The sequence below is a fragment of the Oncorhynchus kisutch genome, linkage group LG2 (assembly GCF_002021735.2).
Source record: "Oncorhynchus kisutch isolate 150728-3 linkage group LG2, Okis_V2, whole genome shotgun sequence".
In the NCBI taxonomy this organism is placed as follows: Eukaryota; Metazoa; Chordata; class Actinopteri; order Salmoniformes; family Salmonidae; genus Oncorhynchus; species Oncorhynchus kisutch.
The window spans coordinates 5,837,568-5,851,479 of NC_034175.2; the positions used below are offsets into that span (position 1 = coordinate 5,837,568).

General features: G+C 48.4%; 1 protein-coding gene and 1 pseudogene across 1 annotated transcript in view; both read left to right on the plus strand.

The window, feature by feature from the left end:
- Nucleotides 1-13,912, plus strand: part of LOC109868792 (ephrin type-B receptor 5) — a 76,828-nt gene that overhangs the window by 23,817 nt on the left and 39,099 nt on the right. The gene's annotated exons all lie outside the window — the stretch shown is intronic.
- On the plus strand, nucleotides 6,451-9,044 carry LOC109868228 (E3 ubiquitin-protein ligase TRIM39-like; annotated as a pseudogene).

Genomic DNA, 13,912 nt, shown 5'->3' on the forward strand with positions numbered 1-13,912 from the left:
CACACACACACACACACACACACACTCAGGGCTCTGGTCAACAGTAGTGCACTTCACTGGGTATACAGGATGTCATTTGAAACATAGCTACTGATCGATATGACATCATCAACGTTGACATTGGTAATAGATTGCATTATGAGGCTCCAGTTCATAAGATGGGTGTGTGTGTGGGTGCGCATGCGTGTGCGTGTGGGCGTGTGTTCACTGCTCATTGCTGGGCATACATCATAATCATCATCATCATCATCATCATCATTACCATACTCACTGAAGCAGTATCCAAAACAAATGATTATGGTAATGGGGTGACTGTAAATGTCCTATTATATGACTGACTGTTACATTTCAATCTACTGTATACAGCTGCATCATGTAATCTTGTATCCATCAGTCTTTCTGGTGTTATGAAATACAGAGCTTGTATGAATACCGTACAGTACAGGCCTGGTGTATATTAGAGCCAGCTGAGTTTGATCACGCTGATTGCTGTGAAGTTTTGCGTTTGCATGGGTGTGTTTTTTATAGAGCCACAGAGATGAGAAGTGGTTCTGAGATGGAGATATCGCTATTGGACCTGGGGCACTAAGCTAAGAGAAGCAGACAAAGAGGGAGAGAGCAAGAGAGGAGAGAGTTTTCTCTTAACCCTTTAATCCCCCTTCTCTTTTCAGAATTTCTTCTCTTTGGCTTGAGGGCCTGTTGATAATCTTTATATATTTTTCCTCCCTTCATCTTGTTTCTCCTCCTCCCCTCTTTGGCTCTCTCCCTCTTTCTCTCCAGCCCCTTCGACCTAGAGGAGCAGCCCCTCTATCCTGCTGTCACGACCCTTCACTGCCTCTCTTCCCCTCTGTCTTCCTCTGCCCTCCAGTGTTTCCCTGCTCCTCTCTCCCTCCATCCCTCCCACACTCCTCTCTCTCCTCTCCATCTCTCCATCCTCCCCACACTCCTCTCTTTCCATCCCTCCCACACTCCTCTCTCTCCATCCCTCCCACACTCCTCTCTCTCTCCAGCCCTCCCACACTCCTCTCTCTCCATCCTTCCCGCACTCCTCTCTCTCCATCCCTCCCACACTCCTCTCTCTCATCCCTCCCACACTCTTCTCTCTCCATCCCTCCAACACTCCTCTCTCTCCATCCCTCCCACACTCCTCTCTCTCCATCCCTCCCACACTCCTCTCTCTCCATCCCTCCCACACTCCTCTCTCTCCATCCCTCCCACACTCCTCTCTCTCCATTTCTCCCACACTCCTCTCTCTCCTCTCCATCCCTCCTCCACTCCTTTCTCTCCTCTCCATCCCTCCATCCCTCCCTCCATCCCCCCTCCACTCCTCACTCTCCTCTCCATCAACCTATCAATCCTCCACTCCTCTCTCCTCCCTCCTCCACTCCTCTCTCTCCTCTCCATCCCTCCTCCACTCCTTACTCTCCTCTCCAACCCGCCCACACTCCTCTCTCTCTCCCTCCATCCCTCCACTCTCCATCCCCCTTTCCCACATCCCTCCATCCCTCTTCCACTCCTCACTCTCCTCTCCATCCTTCCATTCCTCCATCCCTCCATTCCTCCTCCACTCATCTCTCTCCTATCCATCCCTCCCTCCATCCCTCCTCTCTCTCCTCTCCATCCCTCCTCCACTCCTCTCTCTCTCCTCTCCATCCCTCCATCCATCCTCCCCTCCCCTCCTCTCTCTCCTGTCCATCCCTCCTCCACTCCTCTCTCTCCTCTCCATCCCTCCATCCCTCCTCCACTCCTCTCTCTCCTCTCTATCGCTCCATCCCTCCTCCACTCCTCTCTCTCCTCTCCATCCCTCCTCCACTCTTCTCTCTCCTCTCCATCTCTCCATCCCTCCTACACTCCTCTATCTTCTGTCCATCCCTCACCCACTCCTCTCTCTCCTCTCCTCTCCATCCCCCATCCCTCCTCCACTTCTCTCTCTCCTCTCCATCCATTTCTCCTCATTCTCTTCCTCCCTTCTTCCATCCCTCCTCTCTTCCTCTCCCTCTTTCTCTCCAGCCCCTTCGACCTAGAGGAGCAGCCCCTCTATCCTGCTGTCACGACCCTTCACTGCCTCTCTTCCCCTCTGTCTTCCTCTGCCCTCCAGTGTTTCCCTGCTCCTCTCTCCCTCCATCCCTCCCACACTCCTCTCTCTCCTCTCCATCTCTCCATCCTCCCCACACTCCTCTCTTTCCATCCCTCCCACACTCCTCTCTCTCCATCCCTCCCACACTCCTCTCTCTCTCCAGCCCTCCCACACTCCTCTCTCTCCATCCTTCCCGCACTCCTCTCTCTCCATCCCTCCCACACTCCTCTCTCTCATCCCTCCCACACTCTTCTCTCTCCATCCCTCCAACACTCCTCTCTCTCCATCCCTCCCACACTCCTCTCTCTCCATCCCTCCCACACTCCTCTCTCTCCATCCCTCCCACACTCCTCTCTCTCCATCCCTCCCACACTCCTCTCTCTCCATTTCTCCCACACTCCTCTCTCTCCTCTCCATCCCTCCTCCACTCCTTTCTCTCCTCTCCATCCCTCCATCCCTCCCTCCATCCCCCCTCCACTCCTCACTCTCCTCTCCATCAACCTATCAATCCTCCACTCCTCTCTCCTCCCTCCTCCACTCCTCTCTCTCCTCTCCATCCCTCCTCCACTCCTTACTCTCCTCTCCAACCCGCCCACACTCCTCTCTCTCTCCCTCCATCCCTCCACTCTCCATCCCCCTTTCCCACATCCCTCCATCCCTCTTCCACTCCTCACTCTCCTCTCCATCCTTCCATTCCTCCATCCCTCCATTCCTCCTCCACTCATCTCTCTCCTATCCATCCCTCCCTCCATCCCTCCTCTCTCTCCTCTCCATCCCTCCTCCACTCCTCTCTCTCTCCTCTCCATCCCTCCATCCATCCTCCCCTCCCCTCCTCTCTCTCCTGTCCATCCCTCCTCCACTCCTCTCTCTCCTCTCCATCCCTCCATCCCTCCTCCACTCCTCTCTCTCCTCTCTATCGCTCCATCCCTCCTCCACTCCTCTCTCTCCTCTCCATCCCTCCTCCACTCTTCTCTCTCCTCTCCATCTCTCCATCCCTCCTACACTCCTCTATCTTCTGTCCATCCCTCATCCACTCCTCTCTCTCCTCTCCTCTCCATCCCCCATCCCTCCTCCACTTCTCTCTCTCCTCTCCATCCATTTCTCCTCATTCTCTTCCTCCCTTCTTCCATCCCTCCTCTCTTCCTCTGCTTTCTATTCCTCTATCCACATCATCTCCCATCCCTTCTCCCTCTCTTATCCCTCTCTCCTCCCACCCTCATTTCTCTCTCGCTCTGTGCCCTTCAGTGTGTCTGAGGCCCTGTCCTCTGTCACTGTGGAGATTTGTTGTTTTTCTGGGATTTCGGTTCAGATTAAATCACAAATGACTTGTCTCTCTCCTCCACCCCCCTCTCCCCAATCTGTCTACTTTTTTTCCACTCATGAGAGGGAGCGAGAAAGAGGGGGAAGGGGATAAGAGGAAATGGGAAAAAACACAGAAAACAAATGCAAGAGGGCGGGTTTCAGTATTTATTCATGGCCATACGGTGGCAACGCACACACGATGTCACACATTTAAACCTGTGCTCACTCACTCACACTCATCCTGCATGACTGGCTGAGAGTCTCCACTCTATCCCCTACCATGACTTTTACCTACAGTACCTCTCGCTCTCTCTCCTTCTCTCTCTCACACAAACACAATCTGTCACACACACACACACACACACACACACACACACACACACACACACACACACACACACACACACACACACACACACACACACACACACACACACACACACACACACACACACACACACACACACACACAAACACACAAACACACACACACAATCTGTGTCACACACATATTCTGTCACACACTCTCATTCTCTGTTTCCGTCTCTCTCTCCTAACATAACCTGTATCAGTGCCTGGGAGGGACTGTCCCTCTCCTCTCTCCTAATATAACCTGTATCAGTGCCTGGGAGGGACTGTCCCTCTCCTCTCTCCTAACATAACCTGTATCAGTGCCTGGGAGGGACTGTCCCTCTCCTCTCTCCTAATATAACCTGTATCAGTGCCTGGGAGGGACTGTCCCTCTCCTCTCTCCTAGTATAACCTGTATCAGTGCCTGGGAGGGACTGTCCCTCTCCTCTCTCCTAACATAACCTGTATCAGTGCCTGGGAGGGACTGTCCCTCTCCTCTCTCCTAACATAACCTGTATCAGTGCCTGGGAGGGACTGTCCCTCTCCTCTCTCCTAATATAACCTGTATCAGTGCCTGGGAGGGACTGTCCCTCTCCTCTCTCCTAATATAACCTGTATCAGTGCCTGGGAGGGACTGTCCCTCTCCTCTCTCCTAATATAACCTGTATCAGTGCCTGGGAGGGACTGTCCCTCTCCTCTCTCCTAACATAACCTGTATCAGTGCCTGGGAGGGACTGTCCCTCTCCTCTCTCCTAATATAACCTGTATCAGTGCCTGGGAGGGACTGTCCCTCTCCTCTCTCCTAACATAACCTGTATCAGTGCCTGGGAGGGACTGTCCCTCTCCTCTCTCCTAATATAACCTGTATCAGTGCCTGGGAGGGACTGTCCCTCTCCTCTCTCCTAACATAACCTGTATCAGTGCCTGGGAGGGACTGTCCCTCTCCTCTCTCCTAATATAACCTGTATCAGTGCCTGGGAGGGACTGTCCCTCTCTTCTCTCCTAACATAACCTGTATCAGTGCCTGGGAGGGACTGTCCCTCTCCTCTCTCCATTAGTTTGCCAGCCTCTCAGCCTCTTTTCACGTGTTCTCTGATGTTCTCATTACTCCAATTGCACCAAATGGGAATGCACTTTCTCTGTCAGTGTGATGGTGGAGGGCTTTGGTTCTCTGCTCTTTTTCTGTGGACAAGGTGACACACACATACACACACACACACACACGAGAGATACAGTATACTCTGATCGGGTGTACAGATGAGGACCCTGGCAGATTGGAATGATGATGAGGACTAGTAAACAGCAGTAGAGTAGCTACTGTATTACAACAGAAAATGCTATGCTTGTCACTCAGGGTCACAATGGCCTAAAGCAAAGCCTTTTCATACAGAGGAGCGTCCTAGTGTATAATCTCTGAAACTAAGCCCTGCATCACATTTACATTTGACTCATTCAGCAGACTTTCTCATCATGAGCGACTGTTTTGAGCAGCTTCAGGTTTCACTTCAGCTGTCCTGAATTTCCACACTGTAAACTTGTGTTCTTATCCTCCATTACCAAAAATAGAGAGAGCGAAAGAGAAAGAGAAAGAGAAAGAGAGAGAGAGAGAGAGAGAGAGAGAGAAAGAGAAAGAGAAAGAGAAAGAGAGAGGAAAATAAGGAGAGAGAGAGAGAGACAGAGTGAGACAGAGAGAGAGACGTGGCATTGCCCAGAAGGAACCTGTCAGTAAGCATTTAGTTGGTCAGTGTATGCCTTGTGTATCCCATACATATGACTAATAACACTCAAACCTTGAGTTAGACCATGTGTGTTCACGAAGACCATGTTATGATTAGCAGTGATGTTTAATGCACTGTGAGCTATTTATATAGACAATCTATGTATATACTGTACGTTTTTGATTGATAATGCATAAATGTCTGTGTAATATCATGTTGCACTCAGAAAGTATGTATATATATTTCAAAAGACCTATGTTTATATACAGTTACAGCATGTATACATGTATAGACAGTTAGTACTGTGTTATACACAAGATAGAAACTGTATAATAGTACAATGTGTGTATTAATTTAGCCCATTCTGTTGAAAGACTTTCTTAAATGTAAGTAAACGGAATGAAAAGGGGAGTGCCCTTCCTGAAGGGACATACACCCGTGAATGGGAGAGCCGAGCTGTTACATATTAACTCTATTCCTTTAAGAGCAGAGTATCAGCCCGGCAGCCAGCAAACAGTGTAGGGAGGAACGTCACATTGATGAGGTGCTTAGGAACGTCACATTGATGAGGTGCTTAGGAACGTCACATTGATGAGGTGCTTAGGAACGTCACATTGATGAGGTGCTTAGGAACGTCACATTGATGAGGTGCTTAGGAACGTCACATTGCTGAAGTGAAACTAAAATGAAAACCTGAATGTTATGAACAGGATCGAATTTTTACACTTTAAAGAATCTATCTATACAGCTGTACTGTTACCTACAATGTGACGTTTTTCTGATCAGAGGAAGAGAATGAACAGAGTCAACAGACACTGAGGTGAGTAAAGAGAAGATAGAGTTATAATATGTGATAATTATTTAAAATTATGTTACATGAACTTTATATAAAACGTTGTATTACTAATTTGTTGACAATCATAAATGAAACAATATAAAAATATATAATTACTTATTTCAGAGTGATTATAATACATTATGTTCTTTGGTCTGTTTCCAGCTATGGCTTCCTCCTGTATTCTCCTGTGAAGAGCAGTTCCACTGCTCTATCTGTCTGGATGTGTTCACTGAGCCAGTCTCCATCCCTTGTGGACACAACTACTGACCTATGCCAGTGTCCATTGTGTATGGAGAAATTCAGACAAAGACCTGAGCTTCGAGTCAATACTTTAATTTCTGAAATGGCTGCTCAGCTCAAGAAGTTGGCTCCAGTTGAAGCCACACCCTTCACCCCAGGACAAGCCCAAACCACAACCCTCGCCAAATCTGGAGAAGTGCCATGTGACGTCTGTACTGATACAAAGGTTGTGTCTATAAAGTCCTGCCTGGTGTGTCTGGCCTCTTACTGTGAGACTCACCTGGAGCCTCATCAGAGAGTTGCTTCTTTCAAGAAACACAAGCTGATCGACCCTGTGGAGAACCTGGAAGACAGGGTGTGTAAGAAGCATGAGAGACCCCTGGAGCTGTTCTGTAGGAGTGATCAGATGTGTGTGTGTCAGTTCTGCACTGAGACAGACCACAAGACGCACAAGACTGTCCCCATAGAGGAAGAGTATAGAGAGAGGAAGACTCAGATGAGGAAGACTAAGGGTAAAGTTCAGGAGATGATCCAGGAGAGACTGCTGAAGGTTAAGGAGATCAAACATGCAGTAGAGCTCAGCAAGAGAGATGTAAAGAGAGACATAGCAGACAGCGTGGAGGTCTTCACTGCTATGGTGCGCTGTATTGAGAAAAGCCAGGCTGAGCTCATTGAGGTGGTTGAGGGGAAGCAGAAAGCAGCAGAGAGGCGAGCTGAAGGGCTCATTGAAGAGTTGGAGCAGGAAATCACTGAGCTAAAGAGAGGAAGCACTGAGCTGGAGCAGCTCTCAGATATTGAGGACCACCTTCGCCTCCTTCACAGCTCCCCATCCCTCTGTACTACCCTTCCACACACAAAGAACTGGTCTGAGATCTGTGTTCATAGCAGTTTGGGTGTGGGGACTCTGGGGAGAGTTTTGTCTCAGCTGGAGGAGACCCTCGGTAAAGAGATGAAAAATGTGTGTGTTGCTGTTCTGAAGAAGATACAGCAGTATGCAGTGGATGTGACTCTGGACCCTGATACAGCATATGTCAAACTCATCCTGTCTAAGGACAGGAAACAAGTGAGATATGGAGACAAAAAGCAGAATCTTCCTGCCAACCCAGAGAGGTTTGATTATCATACCCGTGTTTTAGGAAAGGATGGGTTCTCCTCGGGGAGATTCTACTATGAAGTTCAGGTGAAAGGGAGGACTTCGTGGGGTTTAGGAATGGCTAGAGAGTCCATCAACAGGAAGGGAGTGAATCTATTGAGTCTTGCCAATGGATACTGGGCTTTGGGGCTGGAGAATGGGGATGAGTATGAAGTTTGCACTGGGTTTTATGTCCCCCTCACCCTGATTAAGAAGCCCCAGAAGGTGGGGGTGTTTGTGGATTATGAGGAGGGTCAGGTCTCCTTTTACAACGTGGAGGCCAGGTCTCATATCTACTCTTTTACTGGCTGCACCTTCACTGAGAGACTCTACCCACTGTTCTCTACAGGCTATCATCCTTCCAACACAACTCCTCTCATCATCTCTCCCATCAAGTCTGACTGAGTTTAGGGAACAGGGAATTCAGTCACACAGACACAAAGCATATGCACAATATTACTGTGTTTATATTTGTACATTCATTAGAGAATATGTTTGTATATGTTTATCAGCTTATTTATTTGCATTCTGCGGGTATCTTCTCTGATATCATAACACTGTATATTACAATGAAAATATACACGTTTTACATTTGAGTCCATGTGCAATTTCTCTCTTGGATTTACCAACTATGCATACTGTCAGAGCCGGTCCTGACCTCCCTGGGGCCCTAAGCAAAATTCTGCTAAGGGACCCTACTACCTGACCCGTGTGCCATGTAAACCATTTGCCAGTGCTCCCACTACAATCCTCCCTCCCAGTGGCGGTTCATTCAGACATTTGGAACTACACAAATAAATAATCAATACATTTAAAACTATATAAATATAAATATATGTACAAAAAGAAGACTCATAAATATCAAAAAAGAAGTAACAGAGACAAATAGAAACAAATTGTAGTATATAAACACAAATAATATAGTGAATCAAATGATTACACTATTCCCCTATTGCTAACTGTAACGTCCGGGGTGTGGTGGGTGAGAAGTCAGGCGCAGGAAGCAGAGTGTCACACCCTGACCTTAGTATTCATTGTTTTCTTTGTTATTTTGGTTAGGTCAGGGTGTGACATGGGTGATGTATGTGTTTTTGTCTTGTCTAGGGATTTTGTATGTTTATGGGGGTGTTTGCTATCTAGGTGTATGTCTATGGTCTATGGTTGCCTAGATTGGTTCTCAATTAGAGGCAGCTGTCTATCATTGTCTCTGATTGTGAACCATATTTTGGCATCCATATTCTTTGGGTATTTTGTGGGTGATTGTTCCTGTTTCAGTGTGCCAGTGTTTAGTGTTCACGTTACGGGACTGTGTCGTCTTCGTTCATTTTGTCGGTTTGTTGTTTTTGTTCATTGTTGAAGTATCCCATTAAATACGGATTATATTCACGCTGCATCTTGGTCCTCCTCTCTTTCACCCGAAGACAGTCGTTACACAGAGAGTTCAGGGTAGTGCTATATCGTTGAATGCACAAAAACCGGTGAACATACACCAACCCCACAGAACACAGGGCGCACACCAAAAACAAATGCCCCAAACACGGGGAACTTAAACAGTCCAGCAAAACCCAAGAACATGGGCACGTACACCAAACAATCCCGCACGCCTGCTGATAAATAAAGCCCGAACAATCAGCTTAAAATGAACACAGGTGAAACCAATAAACAGAAAGGGGGAAAAGGGATCAGTGGCAGCTAGTAGGCCGGTGACGACGACCGCCGAGCGCCTCCCGAACAGGAAGGGGAGCCACCTTCGGTAGGAGTCGTGACACTAACAAAAAAAACACACAAATAAAACTAAGTTGCACAAATCCTATATCACACAAATACACAAATAGAATAACACACTTATAAAGAAGAGAACCTGATTATTACACTATTGACTTCAAACAAGAAACACACAAACTAAATTGCACAACTAATTGCTGTACAAATTTAGAGATGTGCTATTTGATAAATTCCCCCACTCCCCATACCTCGGGCTTCCAGTGGGGAGACAAAACAAGACGAAAAACAAAACGAACTGGCACAGACAGACAGAAAACACAGGTATAAATACCCAGGGGATAATGGGGAAGATGGGTGACACCTGGAGCGGGTGGAGACAAGCACAAGGATAGGTGAAACAGATCAGGGTGTGACAGTCACCATTCAGAATATTATTATTATTTATTTGTGCGGGCGGGTGCCCCATGCCGCCCCCGGCAAGATGCCGCCCTAGGCGGTTGCACATGTCGCTTATGCCTAAATCCGCCACTGGAGGGAGACTCTGGACGCGCCGGACAGGTGGGAGACCCTGGAGGGAGGAGACGGAGAGACAGCCTGGTGCGTGGGGCTGCCACAGAACCCACCAGGGGAGACCTACAGGAGGCCTGGTGCGTGGAGGAAGCACCGGATGGAGTGAAGGGCGACTCTGGCAGCTCCGGAGTGAAGGGCAACTCTGGCAGCTCCGGAGTGAAGGGCGGCTCCGGCAGCTCCGGAGTGACGGGCGGCTCTGGCAGCTCCTGACTGACGGGCGGCTCTGGCAGCTCCTGACTGACGGGTGGCTCTGGCAGCTCCTGACTGACAAGTGGCTCTGGCAGCTCCGGACAGGAGGGCGGCTCTGGCAGCTCCGGACAGGTGGGCGGCTCTGGCAGCTCCGGACAGGAGGGTGGCTCTGGCAGCTTCGGACAGGAGGGCGGCTCTGGCAGCTCCGGACAGGAGGGCTGCTCTGGCAGCTCCGGACAGGAGGGCGGCTCTGTCAGCTCCGTACAGGAGGGCGGCTCTGGCAGCTCCGGACAGGAGGGAGGCTCTGGCAGCTCCGGACAGGAGGGCGGCTCTGGCAGCTTCTGACTGGAGGGAGACTCTGGAAGCGCCGGAGAGGCGGGAGAACGTGGAGGGAGGAGACGGAGAGACAGCCTGGTGCGTAGGGTTGCCACAGGACCCACCAGGCGACCTACAGGAGGCCTGGTGCGTGGACGACGCACCGGATGGACCGGGCTGTGGGGGAGCACTGGAGCTCTGGTGCGCAGACTTGGCACCACTCCTCCAGGCTGGATGATCACTTTAGCCCGGACCCTCCAGAGTGCAGGCACAGGTTGAACCGGGCTGTGGGTGAGCACTGGATCTGGTGCATACCACTCGCACCTCTCACTTAGGCTCAATACCCACATTCGCCCGGCACGGCCGGAGCGCAGGCATAGGGCGAACTGCACCCTCCCAGCGCCCCGGAGACACAGCACGTAGCGCCGGCGCAGGATACCCTGGGCTGAAACGGCGTACCGGAGACCAAACACGCTGAGCCGGCACAACATGCACTGGCTGGATGCCCACTCTCACATGGCACTTGCGGGGGGCTGGCCTATAGCGCACCGGGCTATGAGCGCCTACTGGCGACACCGTGCGCTTGACCGCATAACACGGTGCCTGACCAGTACTGCACTTCTTCCGGTAAGCAGTTGGCTCAGGTCTATTGCCTGACTCCACCAATCTCCCAGTGAACATTATTTTGGGGGGGGGGGGCTGCCTCTCGTGCCTGTTGCGCTGCCTTACCTCATATTGCCGCCGCTCAGCTCTCGCTGCCTCCAGATCTTCCTTGAGGCAGCGATATTCCCCAGCCTGTGTCCAGGGTCCCTTGCCTTCCAGTATCTCCTCCCAAGTCCAGGAGTCCAGAACCCTCTGCTCCTGGTTACCACGCTGCTTGGTCCTTTTTTGGTGACGGGTAGTTATTTTCTGTATAGTGTTTTTGTTCCACCTTACAGAACTGTTCGTTTGTCGGTTTGATGGTTTTGTATTTCTGTGTTTGGCCTGGTATGGTTCCCAATCAGAGGCAGCTGTTTATCGTTGTCTCTGATTGAGAACCATACTTAGGCAGCCTGTTTTCGCACTATGGGTGGTGGGTAGTTCTGTAACGATATTCCTCCTCTTCTGACCAGGAGTATGAAGGATCGGACCAATGCGCAGCGTGGTAAGTGTTCATGTTATATTCATTCAACTGAACACAAAAATAACAAAGGAGAAAACACGACAAAAACGAAAAGTCCTATTAGGTGACAAAACACAAAACAGGAAACAAAAACATAGAACAACACATAGAATGCCCACCCCAACGCACGCCCTGACCAAACTAAAATAGAGACATAAAAAAGGAACTACGGTCAGGATGTGACAACTGCTCCCTCCTTTAAAACAGTTTACGCCATCTGTCGTCTAAGAATAAGTAGACCTATACAGAACAGAATGAGATATAAACAAACAATATTTATAAAATGTAATATTTTCTATAGAATCTTAAGATAAGTGAATATTAACATTAACATATATAAGAAACTGTGGAAAATATAAAATGTAGAAAATAATCAAATATAACACTGAGCTTTGGCTCTGCTGCCTGGTAATTAGTCCAGGCCTCACAATATTATACAATTAGCTTTGCTATACAATGTAAACATAAGCCTATAGGCTATGGCTGCAGCTATATGTCTCAAAATAGTCCAATAAAACCTCCAGCTGTGTGATTAACTATGGTTCCCTCTACAGCTGTGTGATTAACTGTGGTTCCCTCTACAGCTGTGTGATTAACTTAGGTTCCCTCTACAGCTGTGTGATTAACTTAGGTTCCCTCTACAGCCTGGGCATTTTCAGCATCAGCATGGGCACCAGTCTATCTGGACTGTCTGGAAGAAATGGAGAAAGTATGTCAGCCAGTCATTTACACAAATGCACATCTACCATACAATCTTCAATGTTACTACGTGTGTAAACATTTGAATGTTTGAATTAATATCTTACCATCAAAATATTACTCTTCTGCACTTTCTTGAGGCAAAATCATCAATGATGTCATCATAGGACATGTGTTTCCCCATGTCATTATTTATACTCATGACGGCCAGACCACTCAAACGTTCCTGTGACATGGAAGACCTCAGATAGCTTTTGATGAGCTTTCATTTTGAAAAGGTCCTCTTTGCCGATGCTACTGTTACTGGTAGGGTGACTGCAATTCTTAGGGCTATCCAAAGGTTAGGAATCAAATCAAATCAAATCACATTTTATCTGTCACATACACATGGTTAGCAGATGTTAATGTGGGTGTAGCGAAATGCTTGTGCTTCTAGTTCCGACAATGCAGTAATAACTAACGAGTAATCTAACCTAACAATTCCACAACTACTACCTTATACACACAAGTGTAAAGGGATAAAGAATTTTTACATAAAGATATATGAATGAGGGATGGTACCGAACGGCATAGGCAAGATGCAGTAGATGGTATCGAGTACCGTATATACTGTACATATGAGATGAGTAATGTAGGGTATGTAAACAAAGTGGCAGAGTTTAAAGTGGCTAGTGATACAAGTATTACATAAAGATGCAGTAGATGATATAGAGTACAGTATATGCATATACATATGAGATGAGTAATGTAGGGTATGTAAACATTATATTAAGTGGCATTGTTTAAAGTGGCTAGTGATACATTTTTTTACATCAATTTCCATCCATTTCCATTATTAAAGTGGCTGGAGTTAGTCAGTATGTTGGCAGCAGCCACTCAATGTTAGTGGTGGCTGTTTAACAGTCTGATGGCCTTGAGATAGAAGCTGTTTTTCAGTCTCTCTGTCCCTGCTTTGATGCACCTGTACTGACCTTGCCTTCTGGATGATAACGGGGTGAACAGGCAGTGGCTTGGGTGGTTGTTGTCTTTATGTCCTTCCTGTGACATCGGGTGGTGTAGGTGTCCTGGAGGGCAGGTAGTTTGCCCCCGGTGATGCGTTGTGCAGACCTCACTACCCTCTGGAGAGCCTTACGGTTGTGGGCGGAGCAGTTGCCGTACCAGGTGGTGATACAGCCCGACAGGATGCTCTCGATTGTGCATCTGTAGAAGTTTGTGAGTGCTTTTGGTGACAAGCCGAATTTCTTCAGCCTCCTGAGGTTGAAGAGGCACTGCTGCGCCTTCTTCACAATGCTGTCTGTGTGGGTGGACCAATTTAGTTTGTCCGTGATGTGTACATTGAGGAACTTAAAACTTACTACCCTCTCCACTACTGTCCCGTCAATGTAGATAGTGGGGTGCTCCCTCTGCTGTTTCCTGAAGTCCACGATCATCTCCTTTGTTTTGTTGACGTTGAGTGTGAGGTTATTTATTTATTTTTTATTTTCCTGACACCACACTCCGAGGGCCCTCACCTCCTCCCTGTAGGCCGTCTCGTCGTTGTTGGTAATCAAGCCAAACACTGTAGTGTCGTCCGCAAACTCGATAATTGAGTTGG